We start from the raw sequence: 12,877 nt of genomic DNA on the forward strand, positions 1-12,877 counted from the left end.
ACTTCCATTTCACCATCCCAAGTAGCTGGGACTACATACACATGCTACCACACTCGGCTAATTTTTTATTTTATTTTGTAGAGATGAAGTCTTGCTGTGTTGCCCAGACTGGTCTCGAACCCCTGGGCTCAAGCAATCGTCCTACCTCAGCCTCTCAGAGTGCCTTTTTTATAGGTCATAACTACACATAATAGTAACTATTTATAAAAATAATGTATGGAATAAGAAAAAGAAAATGTATGGCAAATGAATCAGTGTGAACAAATGCAGATAAAATATGAAACCCTAGTTTTACTGTTAAGTGACTTTTATAATTAAGGTAATAAATTCAAAGTGCCAGAATATGCAGTAATATTATCTTAGTTTTGTAATAAATTTATTGTTATTTATTATAAAACCTTGCTCTGCAGTATGTAAGCAACTAGCTACATGTGCCTTTGAATACCTGGTATGTGGTTTGTCTGATTCAAGATATGCTGCAATTGTGTACTAAGTAGTGAATTTCATGGAATTAGTTTGAATAAACAAATGTAAACATCTTATCAATATTTTTTGATGTTGATTACAGGTTGAAATGAGAGCATCAGGGTATGTTTGATTAAACAAAATATTTTATTAAAATTAATTTTACCTGTTTCTGTTTTTTCAACATGGCTACTAGAAAAGTGTAAATGACACATGTGACTCACAATTTGTGACTCCTGTTATGTCCCTACTGGAAAGCACTGTCCTAGAATATTGCTTTTACTTACTTGTTGCCAATATACGTTTCACCTGTCTTAGTTTTGGATTCATATAAATAACAAAATAAATGTGAAACCAAAAAGATAAAGCTTTCAATATACTGTTTTTCATCTGCAGATTGGACCTACACATCTAGATTTTGATAATGCTATATTTGCGGGAATGCATTTCAAATATACATTGTTTGTGAGAGTGTCTGATGAAGGCAATCCTGTACTATCAAGTAAGACGTTATTAACTTGAAATATTAAAATAGTGTGACTAGCCTGGCTGGGTGGCTCAGTCTGTAATTTCAGCGCTTTGGGAGGCTGAGGTGAATGGATTGCCTGAGCCCGCGCATTCAAGAACCGCCTGGGCAACTTGGTGAGACCTCATCTCTACAATAAATCAAAAATTAGCTGGGAGTGGTAGCGCGTGCCTGTAGTTCCAGCTACTTGGAAAGCTAAAACGGAAGGATTGCTGGAGCGCAGCAGGTCGAGGCTGCAGTGGCCGGGAGCAGCCACTGTTCTCCAGTCTGGGTGACAGAGTGAGACTCCAACTCAAAACAAAACAAAACAAAACAAAATATATATATATATATATATATATATATATGTATATATATACATATATTACATAAGTCACACTATATATATATATGTATAGGGTGACTTATGTAATATGCCCAGTACATTTAAAAAAATTAGTTCCTGGAAGTTAATCTTATTTATAGTTATAATCTTATTATAATTATAATTTATAATTATAATTATAATTATAATCTTATTTATAATTATTCCAACATGTTTTTATAATAAAGTATATGTTATTATTCTCTATTAACTTATTTATTACACATGCACTACTATTTAAAAACTGAAAGTCTAAATAAAAACTGAAACTAGAGTAAGAATGATACCTAAATATTTAATATAGTACCTCACAGTTATATAAAGACAATGTCAAAGATAAACGTTTCTGAAATCTTTGTATATTTAAAAGACTTCTCTAGAAATTAGCTCATTCTGAATCAGAGAAAACACTAGTATTTAGATTTTCATAGTAAACTACATTTCCTTCATTATTCTCTTATTGCATTGTTATGCTGAAGTATTTTAATCATATTTTAACTGGTGAATACTATGTCTACTCTTGGAAATGGTGGCCTTTTATTCAGAATAGTAGCATTTATGTATAAATATACTATAAAAGGCAATTGCTTTGATAAGTGTTAAGAACAGTCAATGAAGTGTTTTACTCCTAAACTTATTTTTAAGTTCTCTGTAATTGAAAAGGTAATAATTTAATAATAGTCATCAATATCAATGAACTTGTATAACTTATACCCTTAGAATGTGATATATCATAAGTTAATTTCAAAGGAAAAGTAAGAATTATTGAAGACTTATGATTGCCCTAGTTACAATCTTATGTACTTTTTTCTCCATAGCAACTATTATAGTCATCGTAAGAGTGAGTCGCATAAATGAACAGAATCCAGTTGAAACTGCATCAGCATTTACCTTCAGTATATTTGAAAACAGTCCAGTTGATGCACTAGTTGGAAAAGTTATATTTACAGATGCAGACTGGCCATTTAATAATATAAAATATACCATTGTTGGAGGCAATTTGGGAACACCTCCCAAATTTTACATAGAACCTGATACAGGTATTGTAAAGCTGCTAAAGTCAATTAATTATAAGCACAAAGAGTTCACATGTAATCATTTGGAATTTATTTTATTTAGAAACTATGAGCATGAGAAGATCTTTTTTTTTTTAAAAAAAGCTTTCAAACTATGTAGTTTCCTTGGTTTGTTAGCTGTATCGTTAAATTCTAACCATCTAAGGCAAAGTACTGAAACTTTTATCTTTGCTATGTTGATCTTCAGACAGCCTATGCGCATGTATGCTTTTCCATAGTCTAAGAATGTATAACAGGTGACTAAAATAATGAATGAATTAACACCTGCCATGATTTTGCTGCTGAATTACAATTTAGTTGTATAAATATATAACCAATGTTGATTTGCATTAATTTCTATTCATTATTGTAATGATTATTTCAATTATATAGTTAATTGTTTAGCATAAATTAAAAGGTGTACTAATAGTGGGCTAACAAATCTCCCTTTACTTTTGTGTCAGGAATAATAAAGCTATTAAAGACACTAGATAGGGAAACTGAATCACAGTACAAGATAGCTGTAAGAATAACAGACTCGGACAATGATGCCATCCCTGACCCCCTCAGACAGAGAAGTGGTACTGCTCAGGTGACCATCAATGTTCTGGTAAGAATGCTTCACTGCCTGTGATATTGTTATTTTTTAGGAGGCATATTCTTGAGAAATAAAAATAAGAGAAGGTGGTGAATGATTAAAGCTTAGTGTCTTCAGTACATACCTAAATTCAGAGAGTAACATATTGGGTCCAATAATATTCTAACGTAACATGCATTGATACAATTATCATTATATGCAGACTAATTTGTGTGATGTCTGAATTAACTTGATTTTCTTACAAATCTGGTATTAGATGAAAAGTGCCTAAACTTCTGATTAAATTTAATAAGTTGCTGGAAGAATTATTACCTGGTTAAACATATTTCTGGTTAAACAATTAAAAATATTAAAATTATTATCTGGTCAAACATATACTATAGGATTTTAAGAGGTTATTCTGTTTGATACATTTTGATCTGTTTATCAGTTTGTCTGCTTCTTCCCTCATTCTCTGGTTTTTACTGAATAAATATCCTAATATTTTTACTAGTAAAGATTCTGAGAGACCAGCCACACAGTCTCACAAGCATGAAATATAGAGGAAAGAACCTCTATTTTTTTTTAATTCAATGCAATAATTTATTTTACTTGGCTTGTTCAAGACTTACATCAACACAGTTCTGTACATTGCTTTCATTGGCAAAACTATACAGAAAGAAAAATTCTTTTTTATAGATAGTGCCAAATTTTCTTTATCTTATAAATTTGTTTGCACTCTTTTTTTTTTTTTGCTACTTGAGAACAGTAAGAATTCCAACACTGGATTCTGTGGAAAATGCAATAACTTCTAATGAAAAAGATTTAAAACCACAAAATTGTTTAGAGACTGTGCATACTCTTGCATGGTGAACACTTTCATATGTGCTCTTGGTGAGCTAAAATAGTTAGCTGTGTTCATGACTCAGTGTTACAATCCCCACTATAGGATTATTATGTCTGGAAAACACAATAAGCCAGGCCAAAAATCTTTGTGGAGAGAAATTTAATAAAGTGACTTGAATGGCTTTAACCATGACTCAGAAGATGTTAGAAGCTAATGAATCTACTCTCCTTATACCAACTTTTAATAATACGCCCAGGTATACTCTAAGTTACAGTTTAAGCATCAGTAGCTGTCCTTCACATTTATACTTCTAGAAACTGATCATTACCATTTTCATTTTCTATGTGAAATTCTGTGTTCCATTAGATATGAGAACAAAAGGTCGCTTTGTTCTTCATCCATAAAAGCATTCCCATTTCTTTCTCTCATAAGGCTAGATGTGTTTATTCAGAAATAAATGCCTGATTCCCTGAGACTAGATAGAAAGCTATACATTTCCCACTATCAGATGGGTGGGCTTAAATTTTGCCTTATTTGTTACTGAATCTAAATATCTTTCCTCTAAAAAATACTATCAACTAAATTTTGGATGGAAGTTACCAAAATATTTTATTCAAAAAATAAATACATTGGCTGTGTGTGGTGACTCACACCTGTAATCCCAGCATTTTAGGAGGCCAAGGTGGGAGGATTACTTGAGCACAGGAGTTCAAGATCAGTCTGGGCAACACAGCAAGACTTCAACTCTACAGAAAATCAAAAAACGTAGCTGGATGTGGTGGTATGTGCCTGTAGTCCCAGTTACTTGGAAGGCTAAGGCAAAAGGGTCACCTGAGTCCAGGATGTTGAGGCTGCTGTGAGTCATGATCATGCTACTGCACTCCAATCTGAGTGACTGAGACCCTGATTCAGGGGGGAAAAATTTGAGGCCAAAATTCCCCAGTACAATGAAATTAATTTTTTTGTACTTCACCTTGTTCCAGTAAAGATTGAAACTGATATATGAAGGTAAATATCATGGAGTAATACTACTTAAGTAGACATGAATCTAAATTTTATCTATAATAATGGACAAAAAACAAAAATATGTTACTTATAAAATGAAAACTTAACACCAATATGGACTGAATGACTGTGACCCGCCACCTTCCAGATTCATATATTGAATCTCTAAACCCCAGTGTGACTTTATTTGGAAGTTATTTGTATTTGTATTAGGAGGTAATTAGGGTTAAATGAAGACATGAGGGTGAGGCCCTGCCTGGTCTGAGGAAACTAGTGTCCTTACAAGAGAAGACAGCAGAGAGATTGAGAGAGAGGGATCTCTGTCATGAGAGGACACAATGAGAAGGTAACTGCCTGCAAACCAGGGAAGCCCTCACCAGAAACCAAATACTGCTGGATCTTGATCTTGGACTTTCTCGTTCCTAGAACTGTGAAAAAATAAATTTCTGTTGTCTGTGGTATTTTATTATGGCTGCCCAAAGCATACTAAGACAAATACCAGTTTGTTTTAGCAAACGTGATTATGTCATAAAGTCACAATAATAAAACATATATTTAAATAATAGATGCATATATAGAACAAGGGAAAAATAATAATAATAATAAGTCTGGGATCCAATATATTAAATAGTAGGTTTATGACAAATTATCACATAAATTGGGTTGGAATAACTAAGAACTCATTTTGGAAAACAATGAATATACAAGAAAAGAACCCCCAAAACAGAATTTATTTTTAAAAAATATATATATTTTTATTCCTACATGTTCAAACTTCAGTCACCTTCAAAGTACTCCATATTTGATGCAGTATACCTATTGAGACACTTTTTCTACCACTCAAAACACTTTTTGAACTGGTCAATTTTGATGTCTTTTAGTGTCAGCCATTTTTTCTTTCACCTCTTCCACGTGGGCTGAGCATTTCCCTTTGAGGACTTTTGTTTTTGTTTGATTGTTTAATTTAGGGAAACAAAAAAAGTCACTCAGGGTGAAATTGGGCTAATAAAGAGGATGGGACATGGTGTGTGCGGGAGTGGTAATGCCGTTTTTGGTCAAAAACTGCTGAACACTCTGTGCAGTATGGGCAGATGCGTTCTCATGGTGGAACAACCAGTCATCTGTTTGCCACAAAAAGATTCACTGAAGCTGAATGCATCTTCTCACAACAACGCTAAACTGATGCCTATGTATTCCTAGAACACTTACCTAGTGGGGGTAACACAAGGGGCTCACTCTCTAAACAAGATAATTCTGGTGCTTTTGGGGAGCAGGGGGAGCACCTTTCATAGTTTCCTACTTTAACTTGAAAAATTAGAAATAATAAACTCTAATATGAAGAAACATAAGTAAATATTTACAAAATCATTTTGGAGAGGGACCTCTAAGCATCACCACAAGGCAGATGCCACATAAAATAAGATTGCAAAATCTAACTAAAAAGACAGATAACCTGTCTGCATTTCAAAAACAGCATAAAGTAAGTTGAATAGCAGACACGAAATTGTCAAAATGTATTTATTTCATTTAATACAGAGTTTCAAATATTCATATTTTTAGTCAATAGAGAGTTTTTTTATAATTAGAAAAATATCAATAGGTACTTCAGAATATGAGTATATAAGAAAAATACTATCAACCTTAATAATAAAAAAAGTGAAAATAAAAAAAACTCATTTATTTTTGTGTATTAGCAAAAAAAGAACAGATAATATTTTGTGTTGGAAATGGTATGGGAAATAGATAATTTATCTAGGAAATTAAAATTGTATCCTTTTTGGAAGATTTTTGGCAACACATACAAATTAGTATTCATGCTTTATATATGAAGAAGCTGTTGGTTTTTACAGAGATTAAATATCCAGCCTAACATGGTTTTCAAAAGCAGAGCCAATCCTTAGTCACATCTCTGTAAACACTATGCTCTTCTATTTTTTGACAAAAGCATAATCACAAAGTCTACTTACAACTCCTGTGATGGAAAATTATCTCAAATCATAGCCAATGTTATTTTTTAGACGTGTGAATGTATGTCACAGATCATTTTCCATGTGATTAAATATTTTTCTTAATATAATCTCTGTCTTTTAAAAATTTTAATTGAAGCAATTCTAGTATAGAATGTCCATCTTTGTTTCTAAAACAGCAAAATAACAACAAAGACCCCTAATGTAGTAACCCCCCAAACATGCATACGGTTTCCTGCGATACCCTCCAAAATAAACTAACTTAAAAAATATATGTCAAATATTTTAATGAGATTAATTGTATAGATGTCACTAGCTATTGCAAACTTCAGATTTGTTATTGCAAGAAGAATAGTTGATCTGCAGCTCATCTTTCTGAAAAGAGTATCTTCTTGGGTTATATGTGTCTAAGACAACTCTTAGGTCATGATGATTAAATGGTTTGTTAGAAAATACGGATTCACATTGCAAAGCAGCAGGACTTGTGGGAGACATGCCATCATTTTGACAAAATTGGGCATCACATTTTCCAGGAACATTTTAAAAAGAAGTGAAGCACAGAACACATCCCATTTTCACCTTACGTAGAATTATTAGTTGTTTTATAAACAAAACAATTCCTACCCAACATGACTTCCAAAGAAATGTGAGATCACCTACTTAGCTATTGTCATTACCTAGTAACATCTACTCCTCTGCTTTTATGCTTGGGTCACAAGTTCCAAGGTGTTTTTTTTCTAGGAAATTCTTTGGAATTTTTGCATTGCCTTCTAAGTGAAAATAAAATTAGTTGTAAATTGTGAAAATTATAATACTACTGATTAGGGTGCTCCTGGGCTCAGAAGCAGCAGGAGGCAGCAGCAATTTGTTCTGTTGTGATTTAATTGAGTTATAATCCACCTAACCAGTAGAAAATCCCTAAAGAAAAAAATGGTCTGAATATTAACTCAGAATCTAAAATCACAGGGTTTTAGAACAGTCATTACTTGCACAGCACTAAATTCACCAATGCAACTATTTTATGTCCAGTGCCCTGACTCTACCCTGAACTGACTGGGGAGAGATGGATTTGGACCTGGATACAAGGCACTGACAGGGTGGGTACTTCTGTGAGATGAAGGCGAGCAGGAATGGTTTGCTTCCTTGTGTTAGGGTGTTGATTTCTGACTTTGGTACAGATGATGATATGACAAAGTTGTAGCTTTATTTTATATGAGTTAGCTTGTAATTGTTATATCATTTAGCTGCTAATTGTTAATATATTATATACCGTTTACTTCATAATAAATCTTCACAGTAGCTCCAAGTAGTATTGGGATATTTGCGGGTACCTTTTGTGAAGGAAATGTGGAACTATATTTTTAATAGATCATTTATGCAATGGAAATGGTTAGAAATTAGTGACTACAATCTTTACATTATACCTAGTATGAAATCATCAAGGCATTTAAAATATTTTAACTCATTGCACAGTAGTGAAAATTAGATGTAGTCTTTATGTTTAGGGGGGCACTATTTTATTGTAATAAAAGCTGGAGGTCATTTAGTACTGTGTTGGTTAAGAAGTTGTTACTGCAAGCAGCCAGCCAAGTTGCATTTTTACGTGAAAAAGGAGCCTCATATTATCCCTAAAAAGCTGGGGAAAAGGTCCATGGAATATTGAAAAATGGTGTTGAGACCAAATACACTGAACAAGTTCCAACAGGTTTTCTTATCAAATGATAGTTTATGCGTTACGTTGTGATATATAAAATAAAATTTTAAAAAGATATAAAAACTTGTTCTTTTTAAATGGATATGACCTTTGTGGCTTCCACCAGCCACAAAGGTCATAGCCATTTAAATTAGAAAGAGAGCATAGAAGGAAAAATGTCCCATGAAACAAAGCAAACAACTATCAAAAAATGTGCACTTATCCAGTCAGAGACAAAATTTTTGCATCTGTAGCATTCAAGGGAAGTAAATCAATATTCACCAATAATGTTAATGCCTCAATCTGAAGAAAAACAAATCAGAAATATGTTTACCAGTATTAGAAATAAAACAATTTCATAGCATGATTATATATTGCCAATTACATCATCATGTACTCGCTAACAAGAATTTGCTTACAATATGGAAGACTGTTTTGTCTCCTGCAAAGAACATGATAAATTTCCTAAGAGGATAGTTTCTAAATCTTCTATGTCTCTTCAGAGATTCTTTTAAAGAAATTATTACCAAACACATACCCTTTATTTCTAAACTAGGGTATGGTGGTTTTTTTCATGGCCAGATGCTTACTTCATTTCTGGAACAAATCATTTTCTTTACCTCTAAAATAGTAATTGTGTCAATGACTTATAAGCTAATGTTTGTCTTTCTTTGAAAGTATTTGTAATTTACAGAGTTGTCAAATTCTTGAAACTCTTTATTGTTGTAAGGAACTAGTATGAAAGTGCATGATACCATCTATACTAAATGTATCTAGTTTTATAAGGAAACTGTCTATTTGGAAAATAACATTTAATAACTTTGTTTTCTAACAGAGATATTAGGAAATACAAAAATGATAATCTGAAACATGAAAGCATTATCAAAATGGAATGTTTCTGTGGCTATTTTTCTCTGGGAAAGCTTTTTGTGCCAAAGAAATGGATACTGAGTCTATTTTTCTTTAACCTAGAGCCATTAACTTAATCCTCATGTATTTAGTGACAATGAGGTTGCCAAATTTCTTTTATAACATTACATGACGTTTAGAGCACAGATTCTTTGGCCAGACTGCCTGGTTAATAATCCCAGGTTCACTGCTTACTGTGATATCGGGCAAGTTATTGAACCTTTCTTGACTTGCTTCCTCATTATAAAATGATGATAATAATAATGTCTATTCTGAAAGTAGATATGAAGTTTAAAAAAAATCAAATATCGTGAAGTACTGAGTGATTCATAGTAAGCACTGTACGAGTGTTCTGAAAATGAATAAACTAGAAACATTTACAAAGCTCGAAAACAAAGTGATGAAAATTGTTTTATAGAATGTACATACGTGATTAAGATTGGATTTTCATTATTTCCTCATCAAAGCAAAAACAAGAAACCATTTAAGTGTGACTGATAAACTCTTCAAAAATGTTTTTATTTTTTGCACATTATGGAATAAAATCTGCAGCATAAACATTACTCAGCTTGGCTATTCTTTAAAAGCATAATGTTTCTTAACTTGCTTATGTTAAGATAGAACTAAACCCATAAATCAATTTCTTGCATGCACTAAATATGGCAGAGCTTAAAGAACTTTAAAAATATAGCATAAAGAAATAACCTACTACAGATTTTATTTATAAAATGTGTGAGATCACACTGAGAAAAATTTAAGAGGCAAGCCTAAGGAAACAAAAGAAGAAAAAAACCTCATCACAGCTATAATAGATATCTTTTTGTTTGTTTGTTTTGTTTGTTTTGTTTTGTTTTTTTGAGTTGGAGTCTCACTCTGTCGCCCAGACTGGAGTGCAGTGGCCGCTCCCGGCCACTGCAGCCTCGACCTGCTGGGCTCCGGCGATCCTTCTGCCTCAGCCTTCCAAGTAACTGGAACTACAGGCATGCGCTACTATAATAGATATCTGAATTGGAAATACATTTTTCTTTTTTAGCGTCCCAATGCTTTTTTAATCTATATTTTGTTAAATAAATCTTTCTGGCTCTTACCATAATAAACATTTAAAAAAAATTCTATTAAGGCAGGATGCTTTCTTATGTTATCTTTTATCTCTGTGTAATAAGTATGGGATTTCTTTAATATAAATATTCAATAAATAATTAAGGCATAAATAATTATTGCCTATCTATCTATCTATCTATCTATCTATCTATCTATCTATCTATCTATCTATCTATCGGAACCCCTGAGTAGAAAAAATGCATTAAGACCTAAGTACTTATTATCATTGAATGTGAGAATTTTAGAACTGGAGAAAACCTAAAAGAAACCAATATTTCTCTGTCATCTACCCAAAAGAAACTTGTTTCTTTTGATATTCAGAAGCAATGCGATGGTTCTCCAAATGTGGAACTTTGAAATCATGGTAGATGCATTATTTTGAGGTTGTCAGATTCTGTTTATTTAATGGGTAAGGAGGAATACTAATTTTCTGACTTCTCTTCAGTGAGATTAGAGCCACATGATGAGAATAAGCACAGAACCCCATTTTCAAGCCTGGCCATAAAAACCCCAGTGCAATTGTCCACTTTGCCTTTCCAAGAGGATTTTAGAAGATTGTCTTTTAAAAATGGAAATTTTACAAGATGAAAAAAAGTCACTAGTACTTAAGTCACTACTTGATAAAAAGCCTCCAAGTAGAGCTTTCTAACATGTCTGTTTGTGCCATTGGCAAGAATTAACCTTGTTCCAAGTTAAGTGAATCAGATTTCATATATACTTGTTATTATGACATGGTCTAGTGTATTTTCCTTGGTGCAGGATTTTCCTGAATGATAACTGGATTCTCCCAAATGTGGGAATTTTCACAAACTATTTTCCCATCCTTACATTGTATGCTTTGAGCACTACTAACAATCTTTTTCTAACATCAGGACACAATTCTTGTATGCTCTTATAGCTCTATTTAGGTTAAAAGATTATGTAAAAATTTATATAAGGGACTGATTTTTGGAAAAATCATCCATTCAATTTTTACCAGCTAATTTTTTTTAAATAATAAACTTTTCTAATTGTTTAATATTTTTTCCAATGACATAAATGATAAAATATAAGAAAATTCAGGAGTTTCTTGGTAAAAATTTGATACTTATTTTAACAGAAATTTATTTCAGCTTTAATAATCATAATAAAATATTGTATTTTTTAGAATTACAAAAATTGGTACTGAAATATTTGTGTATAAAATAAATTTTGGTACTAAAATGTATCTATATTGGCATTTTTATTTCAGTATTAAATAATTGATGAAATTGACTACTTTAGATGAGCATTATTTTTAATTTGTCTTTATCCTTTATTTTTACCGAAATACAATTATCCTGGGGATAACGACTCAGTATTATGTGAGGCTATTATATATTATTACAAGATACCAGTATATTTCTTGGGAAACACACAAAAAACTGTTTACTCACATATACACATGTATAGATATATGTATGTCTTCATATATGTGTATTTATATACGTATTTACTATATATAGAAAGAGAGAATTTGTTGATTAAACTAAAAAAAAGGCATGAAAATGAATATAAAATGGCATATCTTGTCTTGTCAATTTAAAATTCTTTCCTAAGTTATTCCGTTGGCAAATGGGGAAAAAATAAATCATGGGACTTATTCCCCATAACATACTGTAAAGTAGAAATGCAGAATCTTTAATTTAAATTTGAGCAAAATTGATAAAAAGTAAACATATATTACATATCTTTAAATAAAAGCCTGTATGTTTATTTACTAAACAACAATTTCCATAATACTATTATTATTTTAGATGCTTGAAATAGAAAATAATAACACTGCAATATTGAGGGTGGGATATATATTCTATATCAGTAATTCCCTAATAATCTGTAAATATTTGTGTAAGTATGATAAATATCTGTATCCTCTTAATGCACTTTAAATGCTGAATGTAATCGATCATGGTTATTAGATATTTTAGAACTACTGTAACAAAGTAACATATCCTGGATGGCTTAAAAGAGCAGAAATACATTCTTTCACAGTTCTGGAGGTTAGAAGTCTAAAATCAAGGTGTCAACAGAGACATGTTCTGTTTGAACGCCCTAGGAGGTAATCTGTTCCATGCCTTTCTCTTAGATCCTGCTGTTACCAGAAATCCTTGGCATTCTTTAGCTTGTAGTCGCATTACTCCAATCTCTGACTTTGTTGATGTATGATATCCTCGTTGTATGACTGTCTCTCTTCTACTCTTCTTATAAGGATATCACATTTGGATTAAGGAAACATACTTCTCCAGTGTGATTTCATCTTAACTTTATTACATATGCAAAGAATCTATTTCTAAAAAATATTAATTTCATAGGTATCAGAGAATGAATTATTAATATATTCTTTTTAAAG

General features: G+C 31.9%; 1 pseudogene; it reads left to right on the top strand.

Annotated features, from left to right (window-relative positions):
• Positions 1-856: 856 nt before the first annotated feature.
• LOC103254403 overlaps positions 857-12,877 on the top strand; it is a 42,731-nt pseudogene continuing 30,710 nt past the window's right edge.

The sequence above is a fragment of the Carlito syrichta genome, unplaced genomic scaffold (genome assembly GCF_000164805.1).
Source record: "Carlito syrichta isolate Samal-C Ts95f unplaced genomic scaffold, Tarsius_syrichta-2.0.1 Scaffold279216, whole genome shotgun sequence".
Taxonomy (NCBI): Eukaryota; Metazoa; Chordata; class Mammalia; order Primates; family Tarsiidae; genus Carlito; species Carlito syrichta.